Consider the following 20,293-nt stretch of genomic DNA (forward strand, 5'->3'; position numbering starts at 1 on the left):
CAGGGGGTAAAGCATGTTCAGCAAATGACAGCTGATTTTATATGCTAAGAAGGAACCGTGATCTAGACCAGTGATGGCGAACCTATGACACGCGTGTCAGAGGTGACATGCGAACTCATTTTTTTTGGTTGATATATCTTTGTTAAATGGCATTTAAATATATAAAATAAATATCAAAAATATAAATCTTTGTATTACTATGGTTGCAAATATCAAAAAATTTCTATATGTGACACGGCACCAGAGTTAAGTTAGGGTTTTTCAAAATGCTGACATGCCGAGCTCAAAAGGTTCGCCATCACTGATCTAGACATTAATTCATCAGGAGTGTTAACATCAGAACTTGTCCAATAACGACATACAGTCAGTACTCACTCAACATCAGCGTTAGGTTCTGTGACTGTAAGTGAAAGAACAAGTAATGAAACCAATTTTACCACAGGCTAAGTGATACGAACGAAAGGTAAGTTCCTGAAGCTTCTCATCAGCAATATAGTGAAACAGTGGTAAGTGAAACAACTTTGAGGACCCGCTGTATATCCTTCAGTAAAGTTTTTTATTTTGAAAAAGAAAAACAAGGTGTAATTTCCTTTGGACTTAGACATTAACAGCAATTATTGGGGAAAATCGTTGCTGAAAAATCTTCCCCACTTGCCTTACATTTTGGGGTTTAGATTAGAAATTTCATAAGAAGAATTACTTTTTAAAAATCTCAATACTGAGTATAGTTGAGTAGAAATAATTCCCAAATATGAACTCACATAGAGGGAGTTGTTGTGGAGCAAAAGTAATATATTTATATACATTACTATAATATTTAAAGTTGCTTTATACTTAGAATTTATTTTTTGTCATTATTGCAGCTATTTATTTATTTATTTTTAAGATTCATTTTTATTGATTTCAGAGAGGAAGGGAGTGGAAGTGAGAGATAGGAACATCAATATTGAGATAAAATCATTGATCAGCTGCCTCCTGCATACCCCATACTGGGGATTGAGCCTGCAACCTGGGCACATGCTCTGACTGGGAATCTAACTGTGACTTACTGGTTCATAGGTTAACATTCAATCACCAAGCCATGCTGGCTGGGCAATTTTTAGCTGTTTATTTAAAAGAAAACAGCTTTGCAATATATTATCATTGCACAATAAAGTGCAATGTAATGCAATTATAAAAAAGGAAAGGATATTCTCTATAAACGGATATAGTAACATCACCAGAATATAATGTGAAGCAAACAAGGTGAAGACAAGTGCTCAAGTGCACTCCCCTTCTTGTAGAAAAGATGAAAGATTTTATGATACACACACATATGGCATATGTATATGGATGGATATGTCTCTATGTGTGGATATTAAATGTATATGCCCACTCATAATTTAAAAGGAAGCAATGGTTACCTAAAGGCAGACAGAAGAAACAGGTATTCAGGACAAGAATAGAAACTCCACTTCTCTGAATGGACCTTGTTCTGTAGTTAACTTTAATCCATGTAAACATGCACATAATTAACAAAAGATACTTTGATTAAGAAAAAAATCCCTAAATGTGAAAATATAGTACAACCAAGTTGTACTTTTTGTTATCATCACATGCCAATGATTCTAAACAATGTAAGTGATAAACTCCTCCTCCTGATAGGAGACCTCATTCTCTACCACCGCCCCCCCCCCCACCTGCACCTAGCTGCTATGTTGCTAGTTGGAGCCACTGCATGAATTCTTACCTAAGTCAGTCCCATCATGCAATGTGTTAGTTGCAGGAGCCAATGAAATCACTTCTCTATATGAGCTGTTTTTATTTACATTTGCCATTTTCAAATAAAATAACTTTTAATGATTCATTGAACAATAGTGGAGTATAAATGGGGATTACATATGAATGCCTAAAATACTATGAAGAATATGGAATCTATTAAGAGAGAATATGGAGAGAAAAACAGAATAAATCCATCTAGGGGATAATAGGGACAAGGGCACAGGTGGTAAATAACAGGGTATTTATTTATTTATTTATTTATTTGTTATTGTTTTATTGCTTAAAGTATTACAAAGGGTATTACATATGTGTCCTTATTTTTTCCCCCGCCCTTGACAATCCCCTGGCCTCCCCTACCCCCCAGTGTCTTATGTCCATTGGTTATGCTTATATGCATGCATACAAGTCCTTTTTAATCAAAAGCAATTGACGAGCAGGAGTTGGGTCAGAATCGTTGATAAACTATCTGATTATCAATTTCTTAGAAGCAATGTAATACATAAAGAGTTTGTAACAATGCAATGCAATATTTTTTTAAAATATATTTTTATTGATTTCAAAGAGGAATGGCTAGGGAAAGAGAGATAGAAACATCAATGATGAGGATCATTGATCATCTGTCTCTTGCACGCCCCCAACTGGGGATTGAGCCTGCAACCTGGGCATGAACCCCTGGCTGGAATCGAACCTGGGACCTTTCAGTCCACAGTCTGACTCTATCCACTGAGCCAAACCAGCCAGGGCTGCAATGCAATATTTAACCAGGCTTTGTCTTATTTATGATATTGATAGTGATGGATGTAAACCAAGTCATTGTGTTGGGATTTAGGTGATAGAGATAAATCATTTAAAGATATAAGTTGCAAAGTATAAACAGCAGCATCTTAAAATGTTGGAAGTTTTGGTGGTAAAAAAAAAAACACACAGGCTTCTTGTAGAGAAGGGTGGCGATGATTGGGATAAAGTGACAACTAATACAAGTTGTAGGAAAAAGATTGCATAAAATAGAGGAGGATTCTGGTGCCTTATTTCTGAGCTCACTTTTCCTCTTAGTAATACACACACACACACACACACACACACACACACACACACACGTCCTGGAACTCATGAATAGAAACAGCAGCTTAAAACAGAACAGATCGTTTTCAACTAAGACTGGCAACTGCAGGCCTGTGCCCTCAAACAAACAAAGCGCAACATAAAAAAACAATTACAGAATTTCCATAAAAATCAGAGTCATGATACACATTCTCTCCCTACTTCACTGCATCCCCAACCCTGGCTTGCCTACAGTTGGATTAAAAATGGCAGTGAATTTTTTTCTTGAAAATGTATTCATGCATTGTAATCATGGCGTAGACTTAACCGTTTGGTACTGTCCAATATTAACGCGTTTTCAGAGATGCATGGAAGAGGCCGTAATGAAAGAGGTACTCAATAGAAACGTCTCTTGGGATCCAACTTGTATGGTCCTGGGGGGAAAGCCCAGAAGGTCTGCAAACAAATGATGGGCAATATATGCGATGTTCCGAATAACACAGCAGGTTTTCTAAAAGGATAGAGTCTATAAAAAGACTTTGTGTGTAGAATGCCAAAATCCTAACATACGGACTTCAAATATAATTGAAAAGAAATCTCTGCCTTGAGGCTACAGAAAATTTTATTTGATAAGATTGAGTACATGAAAGATGTGTCTTTTGAACAGTGAAAATATCACACCAAGAATATTCAGTGTCTTTCTTCTTTCGTGTGACAATTTTTGAAAGGCAGGAATATGAATTCAACTAAAACGATTGTTTCACTGTTTCTGGTTTATTTTAACATGCACCTTTTCAGTAAAATCCTCTATAGCAATAAAGATTTTGCTGTCATTTCGTAGAAAAATAAGTGGATTACTTTAAAACTTTATAGGCAAAAAGACAAACTAGAAAAATGATTATAGTATCATTTATGGGTATATAGAAATTATGTCTTTTATATTTTATAAAGAAAGATCTTAAGTGGTTTGGGAAATTATATTACAAGGCATTTTATTTTGATATATTATCTTCTAAAGCTCATTTCTGCCATGCATGCAAACTACAAAAGATTAAAAATTGGTAACCACTGTAGTTTGATGCCAGCTCTGAAGTTCAAGTAGCAAATAAATTTTCATATTAATGGAAATGGTGTGAAACTGAGAATGTATTGAATTTATTTGTTAAATTTCAATATGTTCCTATAACCAGTTTCACTATATTAAAAAATAAACTTCTATAAAATAGAGCAACAAAATGTTATTCTAATACATTCACCAATTTTTGGTCTTGCCATTCTGATGTTTTTGTTAACATATGGAGATCTGTTCAAGGCAATTATACATAAATAATATTAACTCGAATGCCAAATGTAAATCAAAATGAAGCTTCTTCTATACCCTTGAAATTCAAATAAGAACACATCAGGAAAGCAATATGCCAATCAGGACTCTAGTGGATCACTGGCAGTGGGAATATGTAGGTGTGTGAAGACAGGTTTTGTCCAAAGAAATAGTTGCAATATTTCGTACACATTTTTAAATTTTATTAAATCTACTGGGGTGACATTTGGTTAATAAAATTATATGTTTAAAGCATACAATTCTATAATACATCATTTGTATTTCGCATTGTGTGGCATACACATTTTTATAAAGAATTTTTCTAATTGTTTTTATACATCCATTTGGAGAAGGTGACTTATTTAAAATAGAAACAGTCTGACACAAACCTAGAATTAGGACAAAGAAGGCACTGTGTTAAACTATTTTTAAATGTCAAAACATTGGTGTTTTTGATGGTGGGAATTTACATAACCCTGTCTTCTTGGATTCTTTCATTTTGAACATCATACTGAAGAACCTTAACAGTGGCATAAGGCAGGGCTCCAAGTCAGGGCCAGAAAGCAGACTTAAGAGCTTGTCAGCATTTCCGTCAGGAACCTATACTACCTGGAGTTTATACATTGACTATAAAAGTCAGAAAGGATCTAGGCATGAAGCTTTTCTGGAAAAGTAGTATATTTTTAGTCCATATAGACTACAAGAGTGGTGAGGACACAGGATTTCAGCCTCCAATATAGCTGCACTTAACACACATTTAAACACATTAAAATAACCAGAAATGTCCTGACGCTTTCTAAATTTGCAGGAAACAAAAGGAGCACATAATGTTAGGCCACTATCCAAAGTCTCTAGTCTGATTTCCTCCAAAATCTGCCTTCCATCACGATTATGCAGAGAGCAGTGAAAGCATTAGAAAGTTTTTAGAAACAAACCTAAAAACGTGGAGGCTTTCACACTGCTCATTTTGAAGTGTCACATATGTCCAAGAGCATTCATGTGAAATAGCTAAAGCTCTTTGCTTTACTTTTAACTTTTTCCCTCAATTCTCAGATTTCATAACAGTGTTATTTTTGTAGAGTGCTTTTCATTGTATAAAATAACTTAATGTGCTTCTGTAATGTCAATGTTCCTAGCCCCTCACTTATACAGAATCTGCTGTTCACCATTATCATGGCCTGTTCTACCATTCCTCTCTGTTCCAGTCAGCTGCTGCGGCTTCTCCCTGCAGCTGAACCTCTGCAGGCCATATCTGTACTTTTCTAGCTCAGGGCTTCTCACTTGGGGTGATTTTGCTCTCCAGGGAACATCTGGCAATGTCTGGAGACATCTTTGGGGATGGAGGGCAGTGCTATCGTCATCTACTGGTAGAAATCGGAGGTGCGGCTAAACACCCTACAATGCACAGGACAAGCCCTCACACAAAGAATTATCCAGCCCAAATGCCAATATTGCCGAGGCTGAGTAACCTGCTCGAGCTAGAACTCTAGATTATCACTCAAGATCTTTTAACCTTCTGCTGTCACCAACTGTTGAACACTAGGTGACACCATCTTCAACTTTCTTCAGTGTCTAAGCAGTACTGTTAAATGTCAAATGCTAAATGCTGTTTGATTACTCTACAAATTAGATCTAAGCTCACATAAAAACTAAAGTGTGGGCTCTATGAAGGGGTTTTTGATGTGTCTTATTGTTCAGCGTCTAGTGTTTAGTGCTTATCTTGTAGTAGGTCTCCAATAAGTATTTGTTGAAGCAATAAAGAAATGCGGATTACCTTTCTCTATGCCATAGGAATATTTGTTGTCTGTAACTGACCCATCATTTCTATCCCTCTGTTACAGTTCCTCTCCTCCAGCATCATCTAAGCCAGCAATTTTCAACCGGTGTGCTGTGGCACACTGGTGTGCGCCAAGAATTTCTAAAACACGCAATACATGACTATTTAATCAGGGGCACCGGCCTCTTTTTCCTTAGCTTGTCAAATGACAACAGCCAACACAATAGCCATCTGGTGTGAATGAATCAAAATGATACCTATATTTTTTCAGATTGGCAAAAAAATACATATATTTTTTGGTGTGCCGCAGAATTTTAGTAATTAGTTCATATCTGCCATGAAATGAAAAAGGTTGAAAATCACTGCTCTAAGCGTTCACAAAAATTGTGTCCTCTCTCTCCTATCCTTTCAGTTATTCCTCTGTTAGCATCGTCATCACTATTTCCAACTATGCTCAAAAATCTCATTTATAAGATAAATTCTGCTACCAAACTTTTTTTTTATTCCTTTTATTTACCGCTAAGCTTCTGGAGTAATTATTAGCTTCAATACCTCAACACAGTGTGTACTTTCTGCAATGTAGTGGATTTCCCAGACTGCTACAAATACTTCTCATCTCAAATTCAATAATGGCTTTCTAACTGCAAACTGAGAAAAGGCCATTGTCTTTTCAGTACCCTTGACCTTGCTAAAGTATTTGATATGGTTTTTTATCTTTCCTGAAATTCCTTCCCCTAACTTCTCTGAGATTGCAAACTATGTATTTTTACCTCTCTCTTTAAATGTATGTCCCTATCTTCCTTAGTGGGACTCTTTTTCTGTCTTCAATTGGATGTTTTGTAAGGTTCTCTTGCTCCCTGAGTTTATTTTTCTCTTTCTAAAACTTTCTCCTTTGGTCCTCTGATTCACGCCTCTATGGATATCTAAGAGATTTCCACTCCCAAACTTTTATTTGACTTTCCAATCACTGCCTTAGCATGTTTACTCTTATTTCAAACACAACATACATACACAGAAATAACTTTTCTCCCCCTTCTCTCCCATGACTTAGCTTTTCCTGCTCTGTAGTCCCCAAAGGCCAGAGGTCCTATCAAGAGGAAGAGATAACATAAGGGACCGCCTTTCCCTAAGCCTGATCTATCAGGTCATGTGCCCCATAACAACATTACAGTCAATGACTGACCGCCTACAGATGGTGCTATACCAGATAGCCTTGGTGCGTATAGGCTATGCCATCTAGGTTTGTGTAAGATGGTTGAGTGTTGTCCCTTGCACTGAAAGGTTACTGGTTTGATTTCTGGTTGGGGCACATGCCTGGTTGTGGGCTCCAATGGGAGGCATGCCGGGAGCCGTTGATTGATGTTACACTCTCACATTGATGTTTTCTCTCCTCCCCCTTCCGCTCACTCTAAAAATCAATAAACTATTCTTAAAAGAAAATAAGCTAGACAAGATGTAATAATTAACTTTGTATAAGTATTTATTGCTGCTGTAACAAATTCCCACAAATTTGGCATCTTCCTACAACACAAATTTATTTTCTTACAGGTCAAAGTCTGTCACTTATCCCATGGGGCTCAAATCAAGGTTTGTATGGCTGAGTTCCTTTCTAAAGTCACTGTTTCCTTGCTCACTGAAGTTGTTGGCAGAATTCAATTCCCTGCAGTTGTAGGATTCAAGTTCCCATTTTCTTGCTGGCTATAAACTGAGGCTTGTTCTCAGCTTCTAGCAAGATCACCACATTCCTTGCCTCTGGTCCTTCCTCCATCTTCAAAACCACAGCTGTGGGTGGATTCTCTCTCATGACACATGTCTCTGATCCATAAAGGAAAGCTCTCAGTTTTTAAGAATTCATGTGATTAGATTGGACCGAGATGACCAGTCCAGGACAATCTCTCCATCTGAAGAACTGTATCCTTAACCACATCTGCAGTCCCCTTTGTCCTGTGATATAACATATTCCCAGGTTCCAGGGATTGGAGCATGCCCACCTTTGAGATGTCATTCTTCCTATCCCAAAACTCAAGCTTTTTTTACATAGCTAAGTAAATAAAACAAGTATATAAACAATAGCTACATAATGTGCACCTTGCTGTAGGAAACTACAAATATGCTACTCAATGTTGTATATCTAATTAGAATGAAATAAAGTAACATTCCTTTGTTTATAAATATAATTTTTAAAGAATGGTGTACTCTTTTGCAGGAGGATATTTTGGGTTAGTCTGGTCGCCTTTTGCCTCCTCTAGTCTGATTTCTGCAGCACTTATAGAGCCATAAAAATAAAATAGAAATGCCACTTTTATCAGGAGACAAACCATTTTCCATCGTCAAGAAATATAGATCCTAAACTGTGGATTCTAGCACCCTGAGTCTCCTGCAGATAATCAACTTTAAGGCTTTTTAAAACTGTAATGGAATATTTGTATAAAAGTTCTCTTGTTCCTTCTTTATTTACCTCTAGGAGATTATGATCAGAGGTTAGTTAGGTGACTTCGGTTCTTCCCCTGTGGCTGAATTCTTGGTAATATTGCCAATACTAGCAGAACATACTGTATTTCTCCTATCTTGCTTACTTTTTCCTTCTCATATCTCTATCATTATTATTTGTTGCCCTTCATCACAACCTAATTCTATTCTTCAGGTCAATCACTGTTGAATTGTGGGAGATTTTTTTCTTGACCTTTATCTAGCTGTACTGAATTTTCCTTTCTTCAAGTATAAAAACATTTCCTCTGCTACTTGAGTAGTCTACTTCTAGAAATTCTCAATTTAAAAAATATATATGTATATATGTATATGTATGTGTGTGTGTGTATATATATATATATATATATACATATATATATATATATATATATATATATATATCCTATATAATAAAAACCTAATATGCTAAGTGTCCCATCATCAGGTGGGCCATTCAACCAATCTAAGCCTAATATGCTAATAATATGCTAAGGCTGCTCAACTGCTCACTATGACGTGCACTGACCACCAGGGGGCAGACGTTCCAAGTGGTAGGTTAGCTTGCTGCTGGATCTGGTCGATTGGGACTGAGCAAGATGGGCTGGACATGCCCTGGAACCCTCCCACAGTCCCTCCCCAACTGGCCAACCTCCTGTGTCCCTTGTGCATGAATTTTGTGCACCAGCTGTTTGTGTTTATAGATAGATGATATAGATATAGATATAGATATAGATATAGATATAGATATAGATATAGATATAGATATAGATGTAGATATAGATATAGATATAGATAGATATAGATATATTTCCAACCCTTCTTTTAAAGTAGCCTTTCACAGTAAAGCAATTTTAAAAATTCTGACCTAGATCAGTCTGGTTAATAATCTAGTTTGCTTTTTATGAGTAATATAATTTTAACCACTTGTGAAGTGTTAACCTAGTAGCCTAATGACATGAAGCACTTCCTTGAGCATAAGGCAAATCCAGCATTTCCTATCTCAAGGTAAAATAGTACATTTTAGAGCAGTATTTAATTAACAAGAACAAAGAGTAAGTAAATCATTCAGGTAGAAAAAACAAAACAAAAAAATAGCATGAGTTTGGATTCCAGGTCTACCATATACTCCTATTTGAGTTGAGCAGGTAACTTAAATTGTTTAAGTCATGAGTTTCTCATAGAATAAAAGAAACTCATACGATCTATCCTGGGTAGTAGTCCTGATGGCAAAATGAGATAATCTATGTAAAATAACAGACATACACTAATCACTCAATAACTGAGAATGCACTGCTTGCTCAGAGATGGTTTGAACAGGATAGGTTAGATCTGAAACTAAACTAAACAGGAGGATGGGCCTCTGGTGCAGCCTCAGGACAGGGTAAAGGACACAACTTTGCAGTGTGGCCTGCTGAGGGGAGCTGCTAATGGGTACCATCCTATCTAATAAAAGAGAAACATTGTAATTAGCGTACAACCACTACCCTTCCCATTGGCTAATCAGGGTGATATGCAAATTAACTGCCAGCCAAGATGGCGGCCGGCAGCCAGGCAGCTAGAAGCTAACATGAGGCTTGCTTGCTTCAGTGACGGAGGACTCCAACGTTCTGCGCCTGCTGCTGCCGGCCTCTGAGCTTGCAGTTTAAGAAACATTGTAACAAATATAGAAGCTAAACAAAACCCCAGAAACCAGCTTTCAGCCAGCCTAGATCTCAGAGCTGGAGTTGATACAGTGTCTCGATTATAGAACCCAAACAAACCAGATACCTGCTTTCAGCAGCAGAGGTCTCAGAGCTGGAGCCAGAGCTAAAGCTGGCCCAGAATAAAAAAAGAAAAAAAGGAGCAGTTGGGAACTTCAGCCCTCAGCCCCTCACCCAGACTGGCCAGGCACCCCAGTGGGGACCCCCACCCTGAAGGGTGTGTGACCAGCTGCAAACAGCCATCATCCCCTCACCCAGGCTGGCCAGGCACCCCAGTGGGGAACCCCACCCTGAAGGGTGTGTGACCAACTGCAAACAGCCATCATCCCCTCACCCAGGCTGGCCAGGCACCCAGTGGGGAACCCCACCCTGAAGGGTGTGTGACCAGCTGCAAACAGCCATCATCCCCTCACCCAGGCTGGCCAGGCACCCCAGTAGGGACCCCCACCCTGATCCAGGACACCCTTCAGGGCAAACCAGCCAGCCCACCCATGCACCAGGCCTCTATCCTATATAATAAAAGGGTAATATGCCTCTCAGCACCGGGATCAGCGGAGCCGCGAGGCCTCCCGGCACCGGGATCAGCGTGACAGGGGGCAGCGCCCAAACCCCCTGGTCGCCCTGCAGCTCTCGTGACAGGGGAAGACGCCCCAACCTCCTGATCAGACCTGCTCTGTGCCTGATACAGGGGAGCTCCCCAACCCCTGATCGGCCTGCGGCTCTGTGACAGGGTGTGGCGCCCCAACCACCCCCCCCCCCCTTGGGCCCTGCTCTGTGTGTGACAGGGTAGAGCCATAACCTCCCCATCGGACCTGCCCTGAGTGTGACAGTGGCGGCGCCCCAACCCCCTGATCCGCCCTGCTCTGTGTGTGACAGGGGGCGGTGCGCCAACTCCCCTATCGGCCCTACTCTGTGAGTGACAGGGGGGAGCTCCTCAACCCCTTGATGGACCCTGCTCTGTGTGTGACAGGGGGGAGCTCCCCAACCCCCTGATAGGCCCTGCTCTGTGCATGACAGGGGGGAGTTTCCCAACCCCCTGATGGGCCCTGCTCTGTGGGTGATAGAGGGCAGCGCCCCAACCCCCTGATGGGCCCTGCTCTGTGGGTGATAGAGGGCAGCGCACCAACCCCCTGATCCGCCCTGCTCTGTGTGTGACAGGGGGCGGTGCGCCAACTCCCCTATCGGCCCTACTCTGTGAGTGACAGGGGGGAGCTCCTCAACCCCTTGATGGACCCTGCTCTGTGTGTGACAGGGGGGAGCTCCCCAACCCCCTGATGGGCCCTGCTCTGTGCGTGACAGGGTAAGGAGCCCCAACCCCCCTGATGGGCCCTGCTCTGTGCGTGACAGGGGGCAGCGCCCCAACCCCCTGATGGGCCCTGCTCTGTGCGTGACAGGGGGTGGCGCCACAACCTCCCCATCGACCCTGCCTTGAGTGTGACAGGGGGTGGTGCCCCAACCCCCCAATCGGCCCTACCCTGAGCGTGACTGAGGGTGGGGGGCAGCGCCCCAACCCCCCCGATCCGCCCTGCTCTGTGCATGACAGGGGGCGGCGCCCCAACTTCCCAATCGGCCCTGCTCTGACCCCGACCAGGGGCTGCACCTAGGGATTGGGCCTGCCCTCTGCCACCCGGGAGCAGGCCTAAGCCAGCAGGGCCTTATCTCCCGAGGGGTCCCAGACTGCGAGAGGGCACAGGCCAGGCTGAGGGACCCCCCTTCCCCCCGAGTGCACAAATTTTTGTGCACCGGGCCTCTAGTCCTATATAATAAAGAGCTAATATGCTAATTAGACTGAACAGCAGAAGCTGGGGCCATGAGGGCAATGAGGGCCGAGCCCCTTGCATGAATTTCGTGCATCGGGCCTCTAGTTTAATGCATAAGTTTGTTGTGCCTGGAATTGTAAGAGGCTAAATGTATCACCTCTTTCAATCATCACGTTAACTAAGCATGGTCACAATTTGATAGAAGAGGAAAACTAGTTAACGAAGAGAAGTAACTTCTAGCATACACTGCTAATTGGAGGTAAAGGGAACACATGGAACCAATTTCTGACCCAATAGGAACCCATATGCTCATATTTCAAACAAAACTACCACCTTTCCCAGGAAAAGCCCCATCTTCATATGTCTCTAGTCCCCTCATTGTAATGAAATTCTCAATGATTCCTTTTTTAAAGTTAAATATAATAAAATAGGCATATGTCATTGATGTGACCAAACTACAATAGTGTGTTGTTTAGCTTTGCAGCATAACAAACAGCTCCATAGTACAGAGGCTAAACTAGCCGTTTCATTAGTTCTTGATTCTGTGGTTGGCTGGGGCTTGGCTGCCACCATGGCCTTTCTCTGGCAGATGGCCTGGGGGCATCTGTGGCTCCATGTCTGGTTCCCTAATGCTCCTCTCAGTGGCTTCCCCCTCCCCCATTTTTTATAACACAGTTGATGTTTTTTTAACACAGTTTTATATTTATAGAAAACTTGAGAAGCTAGCATATAGTTTCCAGTTTCCCTTTTTACTAATGTATTAGTGTGATATATTTGCTACAACAAATGGACCAATATTAATATTGTCCATTTTGTAGTTAATGTTGTCCAATATTATAGTTAATAATTATTAACCACAGTTTTTAGGTTTTTTGTTTGTTTTTCTATTTTTCAGATTTCTTTAGTTTGTATCTAATATCTTTTCATGTTCCAGGATCTCTTCAAGGACACCACGTTACATCCCCACCCCCACCTCTCTCTCTCTCTCTCTCTCTCTCTCTCTCTCTCTCTCTCTCTCTCTCTCTCTCACACACACACACACACACACACACACACTGTTTCACACATAGCAGCTCCAGGTTCTGAGATGGAGGAAGTGGGAGCCCTCTTACTCTGAGGCCTGGGTTTGGTTCCGGAGTCCCAGAACATCACTTCCTCTTCATCTCGTTGGTCAAGGAAGTTACAGAATTCATGGGTGAGAGCAAAAGTTCCACTTCTGCCGGGGTCCAACCCCAGCGGGTCCAGGGGTCCCCAAAGGTGTGGATGGAGTCGGCGAAGAAGGAAGGACACGGAGACAGTGTTCAGTTGATCAGCAGCCTAGCCAGGATCTCCAGCCAGGATCTCCAGCCAAGTTCTGGTCTGGATCTCCAGCGAAGTTCTGCTGTTTATTGTTTTGTTACATCCGTATTTATACCAGTTGATTTTAATCCTGTCAATTTCTATTACAAAGGTTAGGGCGTTTCTTATCTCCATTCCAGGGAGTAAAGATTATGTAGCTTAAGCATGATTGTTTGTAGTGATTAACTACCCGCCTGGCACTTAGTTAAGGAGTTTCATCCCCTCCCTGACTTCAGGGAAAAATTCCTACCTGGGGAAACAACCTTTCTAGGAGAGGCATCCCCTCCCTGACTTCAGGGAAAAATTCCTACCTGGGGAAACAACCTTTCTAGGAGAGGCATCCCCTCCCTGACTTCAGGGAAAAATTCCTACCTGGGGAAACAACCTTTCTTGGAGAGGTGACCTTGGTTAAAACACACAGCGCTAAGGGGAGCAAACATATTAAGAACAGTATGCTTTATACGCCAGGTCCCTTGAAACATATGCTGTGCAGATGTTTCTATCCTGCAGCGACTGTGTCAAGCAGCAAGGATGGACCGGCTTCCGGCACACTTCCGGATGAGCAGAGCAGTATGTGTGAGCAACGAGCATGGACAGAATTATCAGGCATCATTTACGAGATACCACATAGCTGCCAGGCAAATTGATCGATTGTTTAGTTGATTTTTAAGCAAATAATGATGGAACTATTATGATAAAGTGAGAACAAAATGGCATATTGATATTCAATTCAAACTCTCATTTAAACTATATCTCTCAAAATCAATTGTTCCCATAGGGCAGTGAGTTTCAACCTTTTTCACCTCAAGCACACATAAACTAATCACTAAAATTCTGCAGCAAAAATGTATATTTTGCAGATCTGACAAAAATAGGTATAATTTTGATTCACACTGGATGGCTTTGCTGTGTTGGCTGTTGTCATTTTTTTATTTACAATCTAAGGGAAAGGTCAGTTGTCTTGACTAGTCAGGAGGTATTGCATGTTTTAAAAACTCTTATGGCAGCCCTAACCGGTTTGGCTCAGTGGATAGAGCATTGGCCTGTGGACTGAAAGGTCCCAGGTTCGATTCTGGTCAAGGGCATGTACCTTGGTTGCGGGCACATCCCCAGTAGGGGGTGTGCAGGAAGCAGCTAATTGATGTGTCTTTCTCATCGATGTTTCTAACTCTCTATCCCTCTCTCTTCCTCTCTGTAAAAAAGAAATCAATAAAATATATTTTTAAAAAAACCCTCTTATGGCACACCGGATGAAAATAGCTGCCATTGGGTATCCCCTCTTAGCATAAATATATATTTTTCATGGAATTAAATCACTCACAAAAATGGTTACTGTGCTATGTATAAACCTGATACTTTTTTCCTTAGTAAATTAAAAAAAAAAAGCATGTGTACACTTATAATGAAATTAGTCTTTACTTTTACCACAGAAGTAGGAAGTGTAGCTGTCTTTCGAAACCTAGGTAGTCTCCAGGCATAAAAATGGAAATACTGATACTATGACAACACAGCCTGAATTTTCTGCTTTGTGGGTGCCAGATTTCTTCTTAAATGGTGTGAATCAAATCTGTGCTGAGAGGCCAACTTCAAAATATAAAAGAAAAATTGGCAATGGAAGGATTCTGCTGGTTTGGCTGAAGTGAAGCGCTCTACAGCATTTCATTCTAGTGGAGCATCTGACTGTGAAAACCTTTCCAATTGTAATTCTCTTTGTCTTGCCAAAAGGGGATTATGAACTAAAGTTAACACTGCAGGAAATGTCACCTGTCCTTTGAAGGAAAATAATAAATCAAAATGGCTTTGTTCATCATATTAGACAACAACAACAAAAAACTACCTGGGGTCTTCTCTCATTCCTTGACAAAGCAGGTAAATAAGTAAAGCAGAAATTCATTATAACTTTTTAATTCTTGCTCATCTCTAAATAGGAAAAAGAAATTTCCTTTCACTACATATTCATTGAAAGGGAAAATGAGAGCCGAGACAGAGAAGTGAGATGAATAGTATCGCATAACCCGGGAGTAGAATTTTCCAAGTTGGATATTAAATTAAGAAAGACATTGTTATAGATTATTCCTTTCACAGATACCAGAGTGCAAATTCAAGAAGAAGAAGTAAATAAAAACAACGCAGAGACTGATTTCTCAAATATTAGGCCTTTTGTATATGACACTTAAAGCAAATAGACAAACCTACAAAGGAAACGAATAGAGCTTAAAATTATCTGTATTTGTCTCAATGTTTGTTTTCTCCAGTAGTATTAGCGATCAATATTGCCTGTGATGAGTACTCATCACATCAGAGAAAGAACCTGGTGTTTCTGACGTTTCGTCTAGACATCATGCCTCTCCTGATACACCTTCTTCTTGAAGAGGGTGACTTTGGTGATGCTCCGTGGTATGTGTCAGTCTGAAAATGCAGAAGATCACAGCATAGTAGACAACACTACCATGAACTCCGTGTGTTGTTGTTGTTGTTTTAATCACCTACTAATGATGCCATTTGGAATGTTCATGTGGTGACAAATCTAGCAGTGGCCCTAGACTTGGAAGATGGAAGATAATGGATTATGGCATCTGTTCTCTAATGTTGCAGTGATGTGATTTGTGAAGTCAGAGAGGCCAATACACCCATGATCAAGGATATGTCACCTACTTATAGAGTGTTATTTGTGCATTTCTGGTATGGATTGGTATGGTACAAACAACTTTTTAAATGTGATTTTTAAATCAAGACTTATTGAATTGTTTATTTTATTTTTATTTATTGGTTTTTAATTGAATGAAACAAATAGAATCAGATACAACTATGGAGATTGTGAATACTGCACAAAAAGAAAATAAGCATTCTCTTTCTTTGTGAAGCGAACATGATGGCTCAAACCAATACTGACATTTGAGTGTGGTGATGACACAGACATACAGTCTTGTTCTGTCCCTTCTCTGGCACTGCAGATTAGAATTTGATTATTATATTGCTAGAGGCCTGATGTACAAAATTTGTGCAAGAGTAGGCCTTCCTTCCCCCAGCTGCCAGCACCGGCTTCCCTCTGGCACCCGGGACCCGGGCTTCCCTCACAGCCCAGCTTTGTCTGGAAGGATGGAAGGACGTCTAGAAGGATGTCTGGTCTAATTAACATATTATGCTTTTATTATTATAGGTTATCATATTGAGATAAGCCACAAAGGTTATTTAAGTTATGGCTTTGAATCAAAATTTAATGATGGATAGTAGATAATAGATAGGTAGGTAGATAGATATGTAGGTAGACAGACAGAAAAAACCCTGCAAAAATCTGCATGAATTGACATAGTACCTATGCCTTTATTTCTTCCTTGACTTCTTTTCAGATAGAGAGCAAATTTAAATTTATTCTTTACTTTTTTTGTTTATTTTACTATTCAACCTTTTCATTATTGAGTGCTTGAAATTGTCTATTTAAATTTTGTTATTATCTGTGCATTCTTGGTAGTTTCTCACCTATCATCTCATTTGATGTCAGGAATTTTTACTGACATCAAAAGGACTCTTCCTTGTAGGAGCATGGGTAAACTGGAGAAGCACATCTTTTCTAGACAGAATACATTTCCCAGGGTGTTTCAACACTTCTACATATACTGGGAATCTACTTCACTGCTCACAGCACCAGTGAGAGCCCAATAAATGTTGTTGACTGACTACTTCCTATCCAGTTAGAAAATGGGGGGAAATTAAATTGCTTTTGGTGTACTTCCCAGCTTCAATATTCTAACTTCTCAAAGGAGCTAAATGTGGTTAGAAATGGTGTAAGCTATTTTAATTATGTTACCAGAAGAGTCTGAGAACAATAACCTGATTTAGAGACAGAGCAGAAAGTAAGAAAAGCAGCACTGCTTTAAAGTCAAATTACCTGGTGCTTCTCTCTCAACACTTTGACCCAAGTTTAAGGCATTAAATCTAATTTTTAAAATGTGATTACACATCAAAAGCACTGAGTATAATCATGTATAGAAATAGCAAGGGTTAGGCTGAAGGACACACCATTCTTTGGTCAAAACATAAAAGTTAATTGTAAAATGTACCTGAATAAAAAATAAATATAAAATGGGAAAATTTTGAAAAAGGACAGTTGAAGCCAATACATTTCTTTACTTATATAAAGAAATGTACTTATATACTCTCTTTAACAAATGCAGTAATTTGTGGAACTCCTTGAGTATTATTTAGGTTAAAAAATACATGCTTTTTCAACAGTTATAAAATACCAGGCCTTGGCTATGCATCTTGAAAATAATGGTATTGATAAATGAAAAAGGAAAATAAGATCATATGACTCTTGATCCTATAATTAAATATACTATTCCATTTTTCCTATGTTTTTCCTATTCACATTTAAAACTGTGAATACTCAGGGAATATGTTTAAATTACATATTTTAAAGTTTGATTTTCCCCTGTCTTCAAAACTTAAGAGATTCCCTATAATTTCTAACAACTCTTATTCTTCTATTTATAACTTGCTTTAATATGACTATAACATATAGGTTGCATTTATTTAAACAAATGGACAACAAATTGACCATTTAAATTCAGGACTAAATTAATGAATATTCAGACACTGTTTGCATGACACATTTAGCTAGAGCATTATGAGACATGAATATGAAGAAAATATACCTCTATATGATATGATTCCTGTTATCCTCCTTGTTTGAGACATCTACGCTGAAAAATATATGGCCCTACCAAAATGAGGTTAAAAAACTGCTATAATAGTGAAAGATTTTATTAAAGCAGTAATTTGGTATTACATTTGAGAAGAATAAACAGATAAATGATGTTTCATTTAATTTCATTAATTTGTGAGTGCAGAGTTAGTGGACATCTGTTTACTAACAAGTTGCTAATCCTTACCCATGAAGGGCTACTAACATTTCTGTTATGCTTCATCGGTGGATTGTGAGTGTTTTGGGGTCACTTTCTTCCAGTCTCTCCATTCCCTTACCCCCTTTCCCTTTGGTTCCCTTCAATCCACTTCCCATGCATCTCCCAGAGTCTAATGAAGTGGAATATTTAACTCTAGACCAAAATAGCTTTCTGAAAACTGGATGCCCATCCATAATTCATTTTCTAACACTAAGGTTGCCAAAAGTGTTTTGTCAGCAATGGATATTAACATTCCAATATTAACAGAATTTGCTAAATATTTAACAAATTCACAGAACTATGTTTGTAGTCCTTTGAAGCCATGCACGTACATTAGCCCCCTAAGGTAATGAAATTGTTCACCCACTATCTATTGCCAGTTTCAGTCAGTTAGGCCACCCCGTTTCCACAATTATTCATCCATTAATACCTGGACTGCCTTGCGAATCAAAGTATTAAGGTAGCATTGGCATTAGCTGGGTATTGGTTAGAAATTCAGAACTACGGGATCAGAATCTGCATTTTAATAAGATCCGTTAGTGTTTCGTGTGCAAATGGTAGATTAAGAAGCACTGATCTAGACCTATCCACCATCCTCAACGATGAAATTCTTCCCAATCCTTAATTCTCTTTTTAGGGCTTTTAAAGCCCTTCCTGGCCTTGTGTGAACGATTTCTTGTCGGAATGATTTCTTGTTTGAGTTGTGTCTTTCACATTTTCTTAGTTCCCTTCCCCTGCTCAAACCTCTTCTTATCTGGGCAGGATGAACAGGTTCAGTTACATACCCTGTAACCACGAGGGGACCCTCACCTCAGTGCCACGTGCCTGCCACAAGGGTACCACACTCTCAAGACTAAAACTTCTTAGAGATTTTCTTAAAATTCTAAAACAAAACAAAAAAAGAGAATGGATTTTAGCTCTCTCTCCATTTTGACCCTCATCATTTTACACATAACTAAAATAGTTGAAATTTACTATTAAACATTTTTAATAGAAAAATTTTCACAAACTCAACAACAATTTAACTGTTATCTTTATGTCATTTTTGTACGAGAGATTGTTAGCTTTATCCTGGCTTAGAGATTTGGAGTGGACTCTAAATGGATTTTGAAGGTATCATAAATTAGCTGTTCCAAACTAGAATTAGTTTCCTGTCCTAAAGTCTACAGGCACTATAAAGCTTGAGGGAAAGATTCACTGGTAGTTTAGGAAGCTCTGGCAAACAATTAAGTAGGGAATGATTCAGTACAAAGCTCAGTTTCTAGACAGACTCACTGCTGACTCTGATTTTAAAAAAAGAAAAAATGTTGCCAAGACACAAATGCTACTTCTATTCTATATTAATGCCTCTCGATCAAAATTAAATATACCAACTAGTAATATCCAAAATGATTATTTAAGTTATGTAATCAGTGTTAAGTAGATTTCAAACATAGAAAATTTTACTAATGTTCTTATCTTTAAAAATAATTTCAATATAGTGAGGACTTTGAGATGTGTGTATTGCTATGCAGGGTGGTTCTGTGTTTGACTGAATTCAATATTACACCTGGTACAAACTATGTTGACTAATTTTTTTCTCTAACTGTATGCTCCCTTCTCCGCTTAGGAGCTTTTGAAATGCTCTAACTCATTCACAGGAATATATGCTCAGGGAAATTCATTGCAATCAACCTTAAAGTAATCTAAATGTCCATCAGTAAGGAAGTGACTAATTTTTTTTAAAATATATTTTATTGATTTTTTACAGAGAGGAAGGGAGAGAGAGAGAGAGTTAGAAACATCGATGAGAGAGAAACATCGATCAGCCGCCTCCTGCACATCTCCCACTGGGGATGTGCCCGCAACCCAGGTACCTGCTCTTGACCGGAATCGAACCTGGGACCTTTCAGTCCGCAGGCCGACGCTCTATCCACTGAGCCAAACCGGTTTCGGCGACTAATTTTTTTTTTTTAATTTGTACACTCATATAATGGGATATCTTGAAATGGGAAAAAAGGGAGTTTGAATATGATTGCTGATTTGAAAAGAAGCCAAGATACATTCTTGACTTTTAAAATAAAAGGGAAAGTTACAGAATGGAGTAACAATTTCATTTTTGTTTAAACTCTATATACCACAGACAGGGAAACATAGCAATAAATAGGTTTGTGGTTATAGTTGTAGGTAGGTATGTAGATAGGTAGGAGATAGACAGACAGATATGGAAATAGATGTGGAGG

Source organism: Myotis myotis, unplaced genomic scaffold, assembly GCF_014108235.1.
Source record: "Myotis myotis isolate mMyoMyo1 unplaced genomic scaffold, mMyoMyo1.p scaffold_m19_p_3, whole genome shotgun sequence".
Taxonomy (NCBI): domain Eukaryota; kingdom Metazoa; phylum Chordata; class Mammalia; order Chiroptera; family Vespertilionidae; genus Myotis; species Myotis myotis.